A 19,575-nucleotide genomic window follows, 5' to 3' on the forward strand; every position below is an offset into this window, starting at 1 on the left:
AGGTCAAGCTATCACTATTTGCAGACAATATGATACTATACTTAGAAAACCCTAAAGACTCTACAGAAAAGCTTCTAGAAACAATAGGTCGATATAGTAAAGTGGCAGCTAAAAAATCAACATCAAAAACTCCATGGCTTTCTTATATACAAATAATGAAAGACATTAAAAAAAAATCCCGTTCACAATATTACCTCAAAAAATCAAGTACCTTGGAATCAGCTTAACCAAAGAGGTGAAAGACCTATGCAAGGAAAACTACGAAACACTAATTCAAGAAATAAAAGAGGACACTTGGAAATGGAGACACATCCCCTGCTCATGGATAGGGAGAATTCACTGTATCACTGTCATTTCTTTGCTCATCAATTTGCTCGAGCAGGCACCAGTAACGTCTCCATTGTAAGACTTGTTGTTACTGTTTTTGGCATATCAAATACACCACAGGTAGCTTGCCAGGCTCTGTCATTCAGGCAAGGTACTCTCAGTAGCTTGCCGGGCTGTCCAAGAGGGACAGAGGAATCGAATCCGGATCGGCCGCATACAAGGCAAATGTTTGCCTTGCACGCAGCCAACCCAGGTTCGATTCCAAGCATCCCATAAGGTTCACCGAGCACCTCCAGGAGTAACTCCTGAGTACATGAGCCAGGAGACACCCCTGTGCATCGCCAGGTGTGACCCCTCCAAAAAAAAAACTCAATTAAGGGAGAATTAACATTATCAAAATGGCAATACTGCCGAAAGCACTATACAAATTAAATGCGGTCCTTTTCAGGATACCCATGACATTTTTCAAATAAATAGACAAAACACTCCTGAAATTCATATGGAACAATAAATCCCCACGAATAGCTAAAACAATCCTTGGGGGAAAAAAAGATGGGTGGTGTCACCTTCCCCAACTTCAAACTCTACTACAAAGCAGTAGTAATTAAAACAGCATGGTATTGGGCTAGAAACAGACCTGCAGACCAATGGAACAGAGTTGAATATCCTGTCACAGACCCCCAAACATATGGCCACTTAATCTTTGACAAAGGAGCAAAAATGTGAAGTGGAACAAGGAAAGCCTCTTCAACAAGTGGTGCTGGGAAAACTGGATAGCTACCTGCAAAAAAATGAACTCTGACCTCTGTCTAATGCCAGGCACAAAAGTCAGATCAAAGGATTAAAGACCTCAATATCAGACATGAATCTATAATGTACATAGAGGAAAATGTAGGCAGAACTCTCCATGACATTGAAGCTAAAAGCATCTTTAAGGATGAAACAGCACTGACCATGCAAGTGGAAGCAACTATAAACAAATGGGACTACATCAAACTAAGAAGCTTCTGCACTTCAAAAGAAACAGTGACCAAAATACAGAAAGAGCTCACAGAATGGGAAAGAATATTTACCCAATACCCATCTGATAATGGGCTAATATCCAGAATATACAAGACACTAGTAGAATTGTATAAGGAAAAAATCTCCAACCCTATCAAAAAATGGGGAGAAGAAGTGAGCAGAAGTTCCCTCAAAAAAAGAAATACAAATGGCCAAAAGGCACATAAAAAATGCTCCACATCGCTAGTCATCAGGGAGATGCAAATAAAAACAACAATGAGATACCATATCACACCACAGAGACTGGCACACATTCAAAATAACAAAAGCAACCAGTGCTGGTGTGTATGTGGGGAAAAAGGGACTCGCCTTCACTGGTGGTGGGAATGCCAACTGGTCCAGCCTTTCTGGAAAACAATATGGACAGTCCTTCAAAAACTAGAAATTGAGCTTCCATATAATCCCTCAATATCACTTCTATGAATATATCCTCAGGATGTAAAAAAGCACAGCAAAAAATTACATATGTACCTAAATGTTTATCACAGCACTGTTCACAATAGCCAAACTCTGGAAACAACCCAAGTGCCCTAGAGCAGATGACTGGTTAAAGAAACTTTGGTACATTTACACAATGGAATACTATGCAGCTATTAGGCGAGGTGAAGTCATGAAATTTGCTTATAAATGGATATACATGGAGAGTACCATGCTAAGTGAAATGAGTCAGAAGGAGAGGGACATACATAGAAGGATGGCACTCATTTGTGGAGTGTAGGGTAGCATCACATGAGGCTGACACCCAAGGACAGTAGATACAAGAGCCAGGGGGATTGTCCCATAGCTGGAAGCCTGCTTCATGAGCAGAAGGGAGAAGGCAGATGGAATAGAGAAGGGATCACTAAGAAAATGATGGCTGGAGGAACCAGTCGGGATGGGAGATGTGTGCCAAAAGTAGATAATGAACTGAAAATGATGGCCTCTCAGTGTCTGTGTTGCAAACCATAATGTCCAAAAGTAGAGAGAGTATGGGGAATATTGTCTACCATGGAGGCAGGGGGAATGTGGGAAAGGGGGTTGTACTGGGGATATTGGTGGTGGGGATTGTACACTGGTGGAGGGATGGGTGTTTTATCATTGTGTGATTGTAACCCAAACATGAACGCTTGTAACTATCTCATGGTGGTTCAATAAAATTTAAAAAAAAATCAGGGGTAAAGATGTTCTAGGAAACTGGAAAAATTAGTTTAATTTTTCTCAAGGTCTTTCCCAATGAGTGTGACCTTATGGCAGAACATCCCAAAGCAAAGTTATTAAAAAGTCCACTGGGAGAGGCGGGCTGAAAGCAGACTATAGATTGAACATAAGAGCTACCCAGTATCTCCATTCAAACCATAACACCCCAAAGGAGAGAGAGAACATTAAGGACTTCCCTGTCACGGCGGAGGGGGGGTCTCGGAGGGGCAGACAGCACGTGTGGGGGAGGGAGGGACCCTGGGGCCATGGATAGAGGAGAATGGGCACTGGTGGAGGGATGGGTACTCAAGTATTTTATAACTGTAACACAGGCATGAAACTCTGTAACTGCACCCTCAGGGTGACTCATTAATAAAAAAAATAAAAATTTAAAAAATAATAAATAAATAAAAGTCCACACTACACTTCATGAAACCTGTGAAACTGTGTGACAGGGAAACCAAACAATGAGTTCTCTGGGTCCTGCACCATTCAGAGGTACATAACATAAAATGACAAAGAATGTTCTAGATTGCAGAAAAAATAAATCAGGAACTATCATACAGGTATAGTTTTACTACTCTTATCCCTTCCAGGGACATTTAACAATATCTGGGACATGTTTGATTGTTATGATTTGGATAGTACTACTGGACACTACCTAGCATGGATAGTTGCTAGGATTTCTAATAATCAATTGCCAGTTCCCAGAAGAATAACCAAAGAGGATCACCTGGCCTCAAAGGTTGAAAAACTCTGGGCTAGATGATCTTAAAATCTCTTCCAACTCCAAAACTAAGTCATCAGTCTTAATTTTTCCCTCTCTGTTCACAGATGGAATTTGGTTCTGGAAGTCAATGATTCTGAAGTCATTTAAGAAAGGAACAAGAACATCATATAAATATCATTCGATTCTGCTATAATTTTAATTTCTACTGTATCATGGACTCTAAAGGAGTTACATTAATTTTACTCTATCTCCTAAAGAATTGATCAATAAGTGCTCTTAGGAGTTCCAGAGGGACTCCTTGTACCCCTGAGCAACCCAGTTAGTTAGATACCCAGGAACTAGTAGAAAGGATAAAGAACTCTGGAAAATTCAAGTGGAGAGAGTAGAATGTGGTAGAAATCTACTAAGTCTGTGAAAATAATATCAGCAGTGCCCAGTTTATGAAAGCAAATTGCCTGGAAAGTGAATTTGTTAAAGACTAATTTCCAAGAACCCAGTACTAGATAAAATTGCTCAAAATTGACCAACTCATCAACTTACCAAATGTGCATGCTTTGTTGTTTAGTTGAAATATTAACCCACTGGAGTTTCTGCATGTCTTTGGGAAGTCTCTTCAGCATATGCTAATTTTTTAACTGAGAATCATCTTCCTATAAATTCTGATTTTTTTTGGCTGGTTTTGAATTTAGAATTGAATTTTAAAGATATAGTAATATAATGTCACCTAAATTCTACTTTATTGTGAGAACTGTTCATAGTTAATTAAAATTGCATCTCCACGTTTTTAGCTGCTTGCACTGAGTTCCAGAGGCCGGAATGGACCAAGACAGTGCAAGATATTTGAAGATTTCCAAAAGATATTCCTCATGGTTTTATTATTGCTATTTTATTATTTCATAACTGTTCATATGTTGTACCTTGTCATTTACTGAGAGTCAGTGACAAAAGCCCGTTTCTAGCATGGGATGGATAGATGTATGGCAAGGATGGGAAGTTGCTTCCTTTTTTTTTTTATCAGTTTCTAGGTTGTATTACCCATTTGAACACTGAAAGGAGAAACCAAATGAAAGCCTTTTCTCATCCCTGTACATTTTTCTGTATCCTCCATGGCGGGGGCAGGGGGGGGGGGCAGGTGGTAAAAACTGGAGTTTCACTTCTTAATGATTTCTGCTCTCCCCAGTTTACCTCATTAGGAAGTTTGCTGTCTACCAAACTACACCCGTGAATAACCACCTGGGTTCTCCCCTCGACAGAATTTGCAAAATAGAAATTCTACTATATATACACAGTAGAACACTATACAGCTCTAAGAAAAGATAAAATCATTCAATTTGCTGCTACATTGATTGAATGGAGATCAGCACACATGGATGAAGACTGAGTGAAGTCAGTCATAAGGAGACAGAAACAGAACAATCTCTCCTGTCTGTAGAATAAAAAGAAACAAATAAAGGAACGAGGAATGCCCAAAAGCAGCAGATTCTAAGAACTTCACAATGAACTCTGCAGAACAGAGCTTACCAGAGGGTGAGACATGGGAAGTAAGGTGAGGCAGGGAACAGAAAGGGGTTTGAGGTGGGGGGAATTTAGTAATATAATAGAGGAAAATGAACTACAGTGGAGGATCCGGTGTTGAGAGTTTGTATGGATAAAACCCTACTATTGAGAGTATTGTAAAATGATAAATAATGGTGGCTAAATTAAAATTAAAGTAAATAAAATAAAAGCTGCCACTCCTAGGGACTGGAGCGATAGCACAGCAGGGAGGGCATTTGCCTTGCATGCGGCCGATCCGGGTTAGATCCCCGGCATCCCATGTCATCCCCCGAGCACCTGCAGGAGTGATTCCTGAGTGCAGAGCCAGGAATAACCCCTGAGTGCAGAGCCAGGAATAACAACGGTAGGGGACCCAAAAAGCAAAAAAAAGCTGCCACTCCTAAGGGCCCATCTTGCCACCTCAGTAGATAGTATTGGTTTTTCCCACTCAAACCGGTTTGTTCCTTGTGGTTTGAAGAAACAAACCTGTTTTTCATAATCCTTTTTTGCATTGCTGAGCAAGAACCTGCCAACTGTAGGACTTCTCCCTCCAACAACAGTAGTCATGAGTCAAAGACCAAGTTGCACAGTGAAGGAAAAAATAGACTTGGAAGCAACAGGAACAATCATTTTTCATTTTAACCTGTGACTACTACTGGCCATAAATAGTAAACCAAGGTAAAGCTAACTTGCCTTTGTCAAAAAATAGAGATTATTTCTGATAATTAGCAAAAAAAAATCAATAGATCCCAATTTCTCCTAATTGGATACTACACATCAAGATTGTGCAAGTAATGAGATTTTTTTCCTAGACACCTTTGCTTTTTAAATTAATTTAAATTTAAACTAAATAATTAATACACAGAAAGTAAATTTTGTTTACATTTAAACCTGAAAACTTACAGAGTGGATAAGCTTTAAATTTGATTAAAGTTTTATATTCTGAAACATACAAAGAGAATCAAGCTAGCTATCAGCTAAAATAGTTCCACATAATACCATAGACCAGAAAATTCCTAGGTGAAATGCTGAAATATTGTTACCAATGTTAAAATGTTTTGTTATATCTCTTATTCAGAACAAAATTAGGTATTCAGATTACATTCAAAGCATTCCTGTTAAAGCATCTAAACATTCAAGTCAAGTGTTACAAAGGATCCAATTTAGTAAATTTGACACATTACTCAATAACAGAATTAATCATTTGGCCAATTGGCCTTTTAGTAATTGCTTTTCAGGAAATAAATTCAGTCCCAAGGATATTTGAAAGGGAATAAGTTTCGGAACCAGTGTTTTTAGAAAATTCAGGCAAATGATAACTTTTCTTGTACTATTTCCCTTGAAGGCCATGATTTTCCCTAGGGGCAAAGGCAAGGGAATTGAGTCACCACATAGCAACCCCATGTGGATATAGTGCTGGGGAGTGGGGACAGGGCATAGAAAGATACAAAAAGTCCCCAGCCTCTGCTTGCTGCTCCACCCTTCTGGGTGAGGGCAACCTCTGGCTAAGATCTCTGATGCTACATACTTGCTCCCTTCGGGTTAAGGCCCAACAACCTCCCCCCAACCACTTCCATAGTAAGGGGTCCGTGCCATAGCTCCTGAACCTCTGCTTGATGCTCCACCCTTCCAATTATATTTCCTGTCACTGGATAAAGATGAGCAAAGAAGGAAAAGAGCAACTCCCAGCCCAATCTCTCGGAGTGTCCCAGATGGTCTAGCCAGAAGCACTCAGCACAGCAGGAACACTGGAAAACCAATGGGGAAGAAAAGTCCACCAAGATCAACGGTAGGGGACACACAGGAAGCACAACCACCACCAACCAGCTCTGTCGACCCACAGAAAATGACTTTAGTAACACCAGGGTGAGGATGTTTAATGAGCTCCACCTGTCATGGCACAGCTTGCTCAGCAAAGCATAAGGAAGTATGAGAGCCCAAACGAGAAAACTGCAAGGAGAAATGACAAAAAGTAAAGAGCATCGCAAGTGATTCATATCTTTAAAAACCTCACTAGAAACTCTGAGCAGCAGAATAACAACAGCTGAGGACAAGAACAAGAATCTCCAAGATGAGGTGGAAAAAACTCTAGAAAACAACAGTAGATGGGGGGAAGTCTGAAAAGAAATGAGAAATGAACTGCACATCAAAGAAGTACAAAAGGAGCTTCACCAAGAAAACTCTGAGAAATGACAAAAAACAAAATGAAGAATATTGAAAGCAGCAAGATCAAAAAGGGAACTTAAGTACAAAGGAAAGCCTGTAAGATTCACAGCAGATATCTCAAATAAGATTGTACTAGCCAGAAGCTAGAGCAATAGCACATCAGGTAGGGCATTTGCCTTGCACACGGCCAACCGGAGTTCAATTCCCAGCATCCCATATGGTCCCCCAAGCACCACCAGTGGTAGTTCCTGAGTGCATGAGCCAGAAGTAACCCCTGTGCATCACTGGGTATGACCCAAAAAGAGAAAAAAAAAACTAACAAGTTAAGACTGTACTAGACAGAAGAGAATGGAGGGATATAGTACAAAAACTCAATGAAATAAACACCTCCCCAACAAGACTTTATTCAGCTTTATTATCATTCAGATTTGAAGGAACTATACAGAGTTTCATGGAGAGGCAACAGGTTAAGAATTTCATAACTTTGAAACCAGCTTTGCAAAAACCTTTAAAAGAGCTTTTTTAGAGGACAGAACAAACTCCCCAGTTCATGACACTGAATACGGCTTTCCCTAATGGTGCTAATGGTTGCCTTCTACTAGACTGAGGATGGTATGTTTCATTCTAACTTGCTGAAGAATTTTATACATTATCAAGAATGAATGAATGTCTCATGTACATTATATGTTCTATTGTATTAGGGGTTTCATACATCCTTAGAAATTTTTTATTTTATTAAATTTATCATCAATTAAACTATTAACAAATAATTTTCAATAAACTATTTTATTACAAACTTACTTAAATTGTTATTATGTATTATCAATTAAATCTTAATTAACTTATGAACTAAGTTGTTAATAAATTATTTATTGAATTTATTTCACTGCAATCTTTTACTGACTAACACAGACTCTTAAGCATTATCTACAATATCATATCTTCTAGTATAAAGTCAACATACAATATAATATTTTCTGAAATAAAACCAATATTTTCTAACATATTATAAAACACATTTAGTTATTTTATAGGCTTATTAAGATTTTCCCCCTTAAATTTTCTTAATTCTCTCCCCTCTTACTAAATTTTACATGTGTGGGATTCACCTATTTTATGTAAACTCTAAAATATATCAGCACAGAATTGTCCCTAATATTCTTCCAATTTATGTACTTCTAAAAGAAAGATTTAGTTTTATTTACAATTTTGTGGAATTTCTATCCATCTATATGTTTATACACACACAATGAGATATCTCCTATTTGTGGAATATAAAGATGAACAAAGTCATTGTAACTCAAGATTCTATCTATAGAACTGAGCTTACACGGGGAGGAGGGCTTGGGAGGGACCCTTCGGACTCTGGTGGAGAGAAGCAGACTCTCCAGTGATGCGTTGGTGTTAGAATGATGTATGGATGCAAAGTGTAACTAACAGCATTGTAAATCCCAGTAACTCAATGAAAATGGTCTTTAAAAAGCAGAAGGAAAGATACAGAAGTTCAAGGCATGTTCCCAACAAGAACTTGAAACTGCCAAAATATGGACCCTAATCCTATTCTCGGAGAAATACTTTCTTGATTAGGTAACAACCTGATAAATTCTGGGATCAACAAAAGTAAACCCTTATGTACTTAAAAATCTTTACAATAAAACACACAGATATTTAGACTAAACAGTTTTCTACAGCTTATCACACTCTCATACCATTAACTTATTAGACAGAAAGTAGTATGACATTCCATTTTCCTAGTCAGGAAGCATACAGTCTGAGTGAAAGGTCCATCTATACTCATACAGCTGCTCAGAGGCACGTCTTAGAGATTATTCTCGCTGAACAGAATAGAAGCCACTTGTCACACGCTGAAATTTAAGTAATTAAAATTAAATTCAATTAACAGGTCAGTTCCCCTGATTTACTTACTGGCCACATTTTAAATTCTCAATAGTCATGGTGACTAGTGACTACCTTATTGAAGAATTCAGCTTCAAGACGTGACTGTATAGAAAGTTACATAGACTAGCCTGAATCCTTGCCAGCACAGAGCAAGATAATCAGAATCTGCACTCTAACAAGATTGCCAAGCGTTTGGGTAGGAGTTTGAGAAGCACTGACCTATAAATCACCCCACCTCCATTTGATCCATGAGATGCTGAAGTCCAAAAGGGATGAACCAGTTCTGCCAACTTCAAATACAGGGCTGGAATAGTAGCTGGGGCCAGAAGCCAGGACTCAGGGCTATGCCACTCAGCCTCCCAGCGGGCACAGGGCCATAGAGGCCTTAGTGGCGCCTGGCAGTGGAACAGGGAGGATGCTGGCGGCTCCCTCCCTGTTATAGCAGATAAGAGGGCAGCAGTGTGGGCTGAGAGGGTGGGTGGAGGGATGCTGGTGTCTGGTAGATCTAAGAGGCCCGTGAAGGGAGGGAATCTTCTTTGGACCCATGTCCAAAATGGGAGGTGACACCCTAACCCAGACAAGCAGAGGTGGGGGGTCTCCCGACAGCCTCAGAATGTAGCCAGAGAATGTTGGTTATGCCCTTGTATGTGCAGTACTGAGAGGATGGCGAACCTCTGTCCCTTAGCAGGGAGCTGGTCCCCACTCTGATGTTGGTCCTATATAATGTGCTGTGTCCTGCTCTCCCCAGCCCCAGCAGGAACCTCTATTCCTCCTCCCTTAGCTTAGCATACATGGGGGTGCCACCTAGCTGATCAAAGAATTAGACTAACGAGAGCAAAGCATCATCTGCTGGACACCTCTACGGATTACTCCACATCCCTGCAGCCTCGTTGCAGGACATTTTAGAACCCAGTTAGTAGACTAGGAAGATTTTACCCTAGAATTCTTATTTAAAAAAATTAAATAAATAACTAGTGGTGACTTGAGAAAGAACATCCCTGCTCCAAGGAATTTTCTGAGATGATAGAAATGCTCTGGTGACTGCACTGTCCAAGAGATTAACCTTTTTGTAGCCATCAGCCCTTGTTGAAATGCAATGGTCAGACTGAATTTTAGTTTTAGCTCATTTCAATGTATAATAGCTCCATTTGGCTAGTGACAACTAGGGTAGACAACACAATTCTGGATGAATAAATCTGTGCCTCCTTAAGCCTTCAGTCAAAGAGGTTGACTGATTATTAATTTTATCCATAGCTAAGGGGGAAGGACTTTAACTTCCACCACCTGGCATTGTATGAGTGGGCTTTGATGGACCTGTTCCTCTATCTTGGGCTGGCTGGTGGTACCCTCTCACTCTCCATCATAGAGATAAGGCAGAGAAAACCTTAGGAAAGTAAAGACCTGTATTTTACCCACTGCAACCATTTCCCTTCAGTTAATTTGAACAGAAGAAAATATCATAGTATGTAGTTTAGCAGTAGAGCACAGACCTTCCAAGTATGAAATTGGGTTTGATTTCCAGTACTACCAGAAAAAAATTCCTAAATTAATAGATAAAATATGGTATAAAATAAAAAACAGGGAAAATATCAAATCATATGTCCTATACTTTTCCATTGATGTATATCAGGATCCAAAGTACCCAACTTACTTTGTGGCACATAATTTTAATAAATTTTAAAATAATTGTTGCACATTCAGTGGAAAGGAGGAATTTGTGTTACCTTCGATAAGTATTAATAGGTTTGAGACCAATCTTGACCAATAGCAGTGAGACTGAACAAGTGTGTGAAGAACAAAGGGCATTTAGGATACATAATGGACCAGTATAATAGTTAAAATTGACCACTCTGGACAAGAACTGAGTATTGAAAGTAGATATAATGTAGTATGCCATAGGTCACTGGGGGAAGGAGGTGGGAACACTACTGCCATTAATATACATAGGGAAAACACTTAACACCCCAGATCCTAAAAATAAATAAACCATGAAACCACACAAATAGAAATGTTCTCCTTTGGTATAACAGTAAACCTGCATCAGAAATAATCTTCTACTATTATTCTATTAGTCTGAATGATACATGTATTGACATCTTGACTTCAGACTAAAATAAGTTGCTTTGGATGTCTAACCAGTAATAGTTCTCTTTCTCCTTACACTCCCTTTGAATGATAACTCTATTTCTTTCTTGCATACATATACACATAAATACACACATATCTATCATGTTGGTCAATTTTCTTTATTTTTTCCCAAAATCTTGTTTTATTAAAGCACCATGAGTTACGAAGTTATTCATAGTTGGTTTTTTTACGTGCAATGTTCTATCACCCATCCCACTACAGTGTAAACTTTCATCTACCAGTATTTCCAGATTCCCTCTCCTACCTCCCTGCCCCAGCTCACCCTGCCATCTTGACAGGCTCCTTTAAAGTTTGTTTACTAAAGTTTGGACCTTGTGATTTCAGTGTTGTTGACTCTGTGGCTTGGATATTTAGCTCTATCTATCATTCCTTAACACCCTGATGTACTTGAATCCTCTTGACATCTTTCCCTGTTGCTTCTCCTCTATCTCTTCTCCCCTTCACCTTCACTCTCCTTCTTTCCTTTCCTCCCTATACTCGGGGGTCAAGAGTGATTCTAGGCACCCCGCACTTTAAGCCACTGCATTTCTCATCCAGTTATTCTAAATACCACAGATATGTGATATCCTGTGTTTGAAATAAATCTTCTTATTCTTGCTTATTTCATTTAACATGATATCTTCCAGTTTCATCCATGTTGTGGCAAATTGCATGATTTTATCATTACAGTTGTGTCATTTTCCACTGTGTATATATACCAAATCTTCATGATCCACTGATCTGTTGCTGGATATCTAGTTTTATTCCAAATCTTAGCTATTATACAGAGCACTGCAATGAATAATGGTGTGTGTATTTCTTTTGAGTGAATGTTTTTCTATCCTAAGAGTAGGTACCCAAAAATAAAATTTCGAGATTGTATGGTAGCCCAATTTTAAGTTTACTGAGAGCCCTGCATACTGTTTTCCATAGAGGTTGAACCAGATAGCATTCCCACCAGCAGTAGAAAGAGTACTTTTTTCACCACATCCCCACCAACACAGATTGTTCCCCTTATTTTTGATATGAACCATTCTCACTGGTGTAACATGGTATCCATTGTTGTCTTGATTTGGATTTCCCTAATAATAAGTGATGGTGAGCATTTTTGTGTGTGTGCTTGTTGGTTTCTCTTCTTTGATGCTGGAATAGGAACTATTCATTTCTCGAAATTAAACCACTTTCTAGTCATGAAATTTGCATAGAAGTGGATTAATATGGAGAATATCATGTTAAGTGAAATGAGCCAGAAAGAGAGGGATAGACATAAAAGGACTGCACTTATTTGTTGACTATAAAGTAACAGAATGGGAGACTAACACCCAAGGATAATAGATATAAGGACCAGGAGGATTGCTCCATGGCTTTTAAGCCGGCCTCACATGCTGGGCGGTGGGGGGGGTGGGGGGGGGCGGGGAAAGCAGCTCAGATAGAGAAGGAAACACCAAGTAAAGGATGCTTGGGGAGCCCGCTCGGGATGGGAGATGTGCTGAAAGTAGACTATAGACCGAACACGATGGTAACTTAATATCTGCATTGCAGAACACAATACCCTACAGGAGAGAGAGAGTATAAGGGAATTCGCCTGCCACAAAGGCAAGGGGGGGAAAGATGGGGTGGGGTGGTGGGAGGGATACTGGGAACATTGGTGGTGGAGAATGGGCACTGGTGAAGGGATGGGTATTGATCACTGCATGACTGAAACTTAAGCATGAAAGTTTATAGATATGTAACTGTACCTCATGGTGATTCATTAAAAAATAAAATAAAGAATGTATAACAAATGTATAAGAATGACATTTTTTAATATTTATCTCTTGGAAGTGCAGGATATTGTATGCTCCTGCCCAGAAACAACTTCAACTCCTAGTTGAGTAATCAGCAAGAGCATCCTGTTTCTCTGTGAAGTTCATTTTCTCTTTTATCTCCACATATTCTGAGAATGATTTGCTTAGCTTAAACAAAAGCAACATTACTTATATTCAAAAAATAAATAAATAAACCACTTTCTATCCATTTAGTACAGACTTCTTATTTACTATTTCTCCTACCATATTTTAGCCGTATTTAACAGATACAGAGGACATACAAAGAGTTGCGGGTTCTTTAAGATCTGAACCCCATGATTGTGGCATCTGAGAAAAGGAAGAAGCAGTATCCACAGCAGTGCTCTCCTTCATGAAGGTCTTCCTACCTCCTTCCAAAGACCAAAATTAGCTGATGCCATCAGCATGGTGTGGAGCTGGAGGAAACTTTATCTCTGGAATTCCATCTTCTCGGTGGTCAAAAAACTCAGAAAATGGCGGGGCACTTTATCTTTTCAGGTGGATCTTAAGTACCTGACAAATCCTGCCAACCCACTGTTCCTCCTAATTTTCCTGTCACCAGGAGCTTGGCAATTCTAGGCAATGTAGCACTATCACCTTGTTATTCATCAATTTGTTCAAGCGGGCACCAGTAACGTCTCCATTGTAAGACCTGTTGTTACTGTTTTTGGTATATCGAGTATGCCACAGGTAGCTTGCCAGGCTCTGCAATGTGGGCGGGATACTCTCAGTACCTTGCCAGGCTCTCCGATAGACAGAAGAATCAAACCTGGGTCTGCTGCATGCAAGGCAAACGCCCTACCTGCTGTGCTCTAGGAGTCAGGAAGATACTGTGGGTGGAGTAGTGGCAAAGAGAAGGCAGGAGAGTGCTATAAGCCTGGAGTCAGGAGGGAAGTAGGTCTCTTCCCTTGTAGCTGGGAGAGGAGCAGCAAGGGAGAGAAAAGGTTGCTATGAGGAATGCAGAGTGGGATTAGAGAAAGTCAGACCTCCTCTCTTTCCCTTTATAATCTCTCAGAATGAAGACAATTCAAGAATTGCAATGAAGGATGAGTGGAATAAGACAAAAAAGAATTTCAAGGAGGACACATTTAACTTCATTGTCTTCCTGGTTTTGACGTGTTTTCTCCCTTATTTTTTCAACTTAAGAGGAAGCTCTCTCAGATGGGAAGAGCCCAGATGCGGGCCCTATGTCCCCAAGATTTTGGTCATATATCCTGGACTATGTTATTTTAATTTCTCTTAACCTCATTTTTGCCATTGGTAAAGTGAGTTGTACAAGTTCAGGATCATGGTGAACACTAAATCATAAACTGTATAAAAATAAAAAGAAAAGGCGCTAAACCACTCATAAAGAGCTTCCGCAAAGTCCCCAGACCAAGTCTGACATTCTCCGTATGTTAATTTCCTCTCTTTCTCTCTTCTCCCTCATCACCACCCGCCTTCATGAAACCATCACTCAGCCAAAAGAACACCTAGAGTAAGGACAGTGGGCAGAAGTGGCAGGCTGTAGCCATACTGGTTTAAGGTAATCGTTATGAAATCAAACTTAATAGCTCAGATTTATTCTTCACCTGTCCATAGCGCCCCCTCTCTCTCTCTTTCTCTATCTCTCCCCCTTTCCCTCTCTCTCTTATAGCAGTCAAGTGACCTCAGTCATCTTCAGGAGCAAAAACTAAGGTTGGATAATTCAACCCGGGAAGTGAAATGACTTGCTCAATGTTGTTCTTGTAGAACAAAGACCCATCTGAAGTTTGAATGTCATGGGTGATTCTTTAACCATAATCAAGATTCTCATATTATTTTTCTTAATATTCTTGCATAGCTGTGTCCACTCATTTTCTGCCTCTAAATGCAGCTTCATTGTGTGGACACAGGGTGCCCTAGGCTTTGGAGACAAGCCTAGTTTCCAAAACTACACACAGATGATGACTCAGGGAGTCTTGAGGAGACTTTGCCCCATGGCAGAAGCTCTCCAGGGATGCAATTTTCATATACCCAAGAACCACTACCCTCTAGCCTAGATATTAGACAACGGCATGCATGTGGAATGCCTAAGTGCCTATAAAAAGGATTATTACTAAGTAAGAGTAGATGATGATAATTAATTACCCTCCATTAAAGAGAAAGTCCCTAGAGCAAAAGCATCAAAGACAATGTTTTACTGAGTTAGCAATTTTTTTTGGCCCTGGAACAAGATGATGCCTGAGTCTTCATTGTGGGTCTGTTCCTTTCTCATACATTCTGACCTGAAGAATATGCATTTTGACTTTAGACAATTTCTGCTAATTCCCACCTTTGTCCCTTTCCCTGATCCAGTAATGATTATTATTAAAACTTCACACCAGGGCCACAGACATATTTTATACCACCCCTTTGATGGGTTAATTCATGGTTACTCTCTTTCTTTACTAAAGTCTAAATCAAAGGAAAATCTTGTCGAATGAGGAACAAACTCTCCTGATTAGTCAAGTGGGGAAAGATCATGGAAAAGGGGGCATCATAAGAGATAGTAGTACAAAAAACAAAGAGAGAGAGAGAGATAGTAGTACATCTTCCCTCTCACAAATATGCTTAAGAAGCACAATGGGAATAAAAAAAGTGTGGCATAGTCCCAGATGAAATCAAGAAACAGATTTTCTGAAAACTATGCCAGAAATTTACAATAAGCACCTCTAAGGTGCTCATCCGTGTCTCGTAGAAACACTAACTTAATTCATGATTCTTGGGAAATATTCGTCTTTGAGAACCAGCGGATCTGTGGCTAGTAGGAAAGTCTCTGTTTACAGAGTAAAATTGACCATGGAGAGAACGTCCCCAAGTCCCAAATGACTAATCAGGGAAGGAATCTTACAGCGTCTGTGAATAATGAAGAGAGTTCAGAGAGAGAGGAATTTGGGAGTTGAAAAGTCTCTGTCTGCACCTCATGGTCTTGTAAAACTGGAGGATTCTGGAAGTTATGTTCTTTATCTACAACATAAAGCAGAAGAATTCTTACCTAGTGAGCTTCCTGTGAAGCTGGGAGGAGATCATTGATATGTGTCAACACCTAACTCAGTTCCAGGACACTGTACCTTCCATCATGTTATATAATCACCTCTTGGGGTGATGATGGAAGGTCCATGAAGTAAAATAAATGTCAGTATATTCCAGCTCCTAGAAAACTGTCTGGACTTTTAGGCACCTAAATAAATGTGTGTTAAATGTGTCTATAAAATCAGATCTATTCTACGTGATTGGTGCGACTAACATGTTGGTAGACTGATATCAGCAATAACTCTCAACATACAGGAAGCATTTTCTAATCGCCAAGCCACATGGATCACAACAAGAGAAAGCCTTAGTGATTGGTCAAAAATTAAGATTAATTCTCAGTAATACAAAAAAAATCTTATAAGAGGGGCTGGAGCCATAGTGCAGTGGGTAGGGCATTTGCCTTGCATGCGGCTGACCCAAGTTCGATTCCCAGCATCCCATATGGTCCCCCAAGCATCACCAGGAGTAACTCCTGAGTGCAGAGCCAGGACTAACCCCTGAGCATCACTGGGTGTGACCCAAAAAAGAAAAAAGAATCTTATAAGAGATCATCGATGCTTCATAGGGCTAGGTAGGCCTCATCAGTCTATTCTGCAGAGACACTTGAATATTGGAAAACCATTCTATTGCTTAGGATAATTATTGCTAGTGATTAACACTGACAGAGTCTTGTTTCAGTCTTAGTGTAATAGAAAAACTATGATTCTCACTTACTGAGAGCTCACAGTGGCTTGCTAGAGGTTATCTTCCAACCAATGACAGTGGAGTCTAGTTGCCACTCCATTCCAGCATATTCCTCTCAAGATTGCTTTGGCAGAAGGGCAAGAGGCGGAAGTGGTACTGTAAGTATCTCTTAGCCTTGGCCTAGAACTAGCACAGATAATTTCTGAGACAGGTCTAACTACCTTATAGGACCCTGAGCCCACTGGGATGACAGATGTAATAAGTGAGCATGTGATGTCTCCACTACCCCCTAGGGATTGTGTAGACAGGCATTATATGGTATTACCCTTCTGAGTGCCAAGAAACTCTGGGTCCCTCTCTCTAACTTTTAGTGCTTTAACTAGAGGTGCTCTAGGAAGCATTTAGACGAGACAAACACAGGGCTCTGGAGTCTCCGCCCTGGAAATCGTTTTTCTGCTTTGCTGAGTGCTCCTCTTACCTCCTCTCATTCCTTGTCGTGGAGATTAGGGAGGCAATCGTCAGGGTATCTTTGTAGCTGGTTCCCTGCCTGGCAACTCAGCAGAGAGGCAGAGATCACAGAAAATCTGACACCCTTCTCATCTTGCTATCTCCTGGAGAACATAGACCCTCCTGCTCTGGAATGTATGCCAGCTGCCAGTTGCAGCCGGCGTTCTGTTGCCAGGGGCATTTCAGCCGCCAGGAGTGGGGGCTGCTCCCCAGAGCCTGACCACCTAAGAGATCCTGGGTGCCAAGGGGTGCCTGCTTCTGAGCCTGTCTCTGAGTCTCTGAAAGAGAGAGGGAGATTAAAGCTAGCCTGAGCCTTTTCGGGGAAAGGAAACAGATGCAGTGGGAGGCCCCGAAGGCTTAAAAGCGAGGCCTGTACCTCAGGCTGTAGTTTTGCCAAGTTTTATTTCATGAGCAGGAGGCTACAGAAATTCTGTATTGTCCAGTTACTGGCCATGGTCCAAGCCTCACTTCTCTTCACCTTCCCCAGGCACCCCTCCTTCCCACCCCTGGTGCTGCTGTCTGACTAATATCACCTCCCAGAGCCCCAGCATTTTCCTGCAACAGACATTGAAAGTTCTGCAAAAAAAAAGGAATCCAAGAAGAATAGGAGAGAGGACTGATTAAGTGCCCCTTGGGCAGGCTGTGTGATTCTTTTAAGTCCACTGTGGGGCTTCTTTGAGGCTCAGTACGTGCTGACGTGCATGGCTGGCTTAGCGGATGAGGAAAGGAGGTAAGACAAGCTTTGCCCTGGACAAATAAAAACTTCTTTGTTAATTAAGGAGCCAGTGACAAGGCCATGGCCTGTGTCAGGCAGCCGACACAGAAGGTCTGATTCTTCTGGAACTGAAAACAAGGAAATTGAGAGACTCCCCCCGCACACACACACCCCAACCACACTGCATAACTTTGTTCTAGGGCTGCTAAATTATTCCCTGCTACTACATCAGCTGTGAGAGCCCTGTGAAACAGTCTGTAGTTACAATGAAGCTCCAGCCCGGAGCATAAGAAAAGAAAAAGAATGTGTTAGTTTCTCTAAAATAGTTCATTTCCTTGCTCCCCTCAGAAAAGAGCCTAAATCATCCATTTCTAACCCAGACTTTGAATATTCTCTTTCCCTATCCAAACAGCTCAGTCAGAATGTGGACGATGAATAATATACCCAGGATGGCTTAAGAATGTTCATTGGAAAAGGAAGTCAGCTTGTTCACCCTGTTCCCCCCAAATACATTACAAATGGCCTGAGGAAGGGTGATTTTTAGTGGTGCTTTGCAAAACTTTCTGCCAACAAAGATTATACTACTCAACAAAGCACTTGGCTGTGACTTTTCCCCAAGTCCTCTCGCTTGCTGTCCCGTCTTTACCTAGGATTGCTTGGCAAGGGTCACACTTTTAAATCACGTTCTGTCATAGACATGTCATATAACTTGTGTTCAATACAAGAGGACACTGAGCATGAAATAGGCCTCATATTTTCTGGATTTTTCAATAAGTAGCATGGCAAAGTATTGTTACATTATGGTTATTTTTATCACTCTTCACTTTCTTTGAAAAGAGCCCGTTAACCAAAGAAACTTTGCCATTTCCAGGTAACTAAGGGATAAACTGGGCAAATTAAATGTCTCTAAGAGATATGAAGGGGAAAGGGGGGAGATTCCAGAAATTTGAAGTAACTGAGAGCCCAAATTAACATCATGACTTCCAAAGAATGTATCCCTCTTTCTCTGTTCGCTGACTGAGCATTTACCTATGTCCAATCCAGTGCTCTTTGCCTTCATAATTTCATCTGAGCATCACAACTATGCTGTTGATAGGGGCCTTGTGGTCCTGGCTACTACACTTATTTAAATCTACTCTCACAGATTTGACTACCATCTTGTGGCATTCCCAACTAAAAATGGATCACAGTCTTTTTACTTGAGGCAAGCATCTTGTTTGCCTTTCTTGAAGAATCTAAGCCCATGGATTTCTGGGAACAGTGACCAGTGTTCTATGTTTCCCATGGGACCCTGATAGACCTAGCTTCAGGATTTATCCTTCCAGGTACCGGGTGCTATCAAAAACAAAAACAGGAACAACAGCAACAACAATAACAAAAACCTGATCTGAACTCAAAATCACATCACAAAACTTTATTAGTGCTTCCACTTCCTTCAGCTGGAAGTTTTAGTGTTTCAACTCTTTATTACTCCCCATGGTTATCTTGATGCTAGTTTTGTTATCCTCCTATCTCCATGTCTCACTAGTAGGAGGGAGACACAGACACTCAGGCAACCGGGGCGATGGGGAGATTGGGAGTCTGAAAAGAGCCAATTTGGAGCTTCATGGATTTTGAGCAAGTAATCGTGAGTAAAATGTTAATATTCATATGTGCTCTTTTTAACCCAATTTTCCTAAAACCACAAAAGAGTGTGCTAAGGCTGAGAGAAGTCAGTACTTGAGACATTTAAATATCCAAAGGAACTAGAATATATAAACTTGCGTTTTCCCATCATGAGTGCCATA

Source organism: Sorex araneus, chromosome X (assembly GCF_027595985.1).
Source record: "Sorex araneus isolate mSorAra2 chromosome X, mSorAra2.pri, whole genome shotgun sequence".
Taxonomy (NCBI): Eukaryota; Metazoa; Chordata; class Mammalia; order Eulipotyphla; family Soricidae; genus Sorex; species Sorex araneus.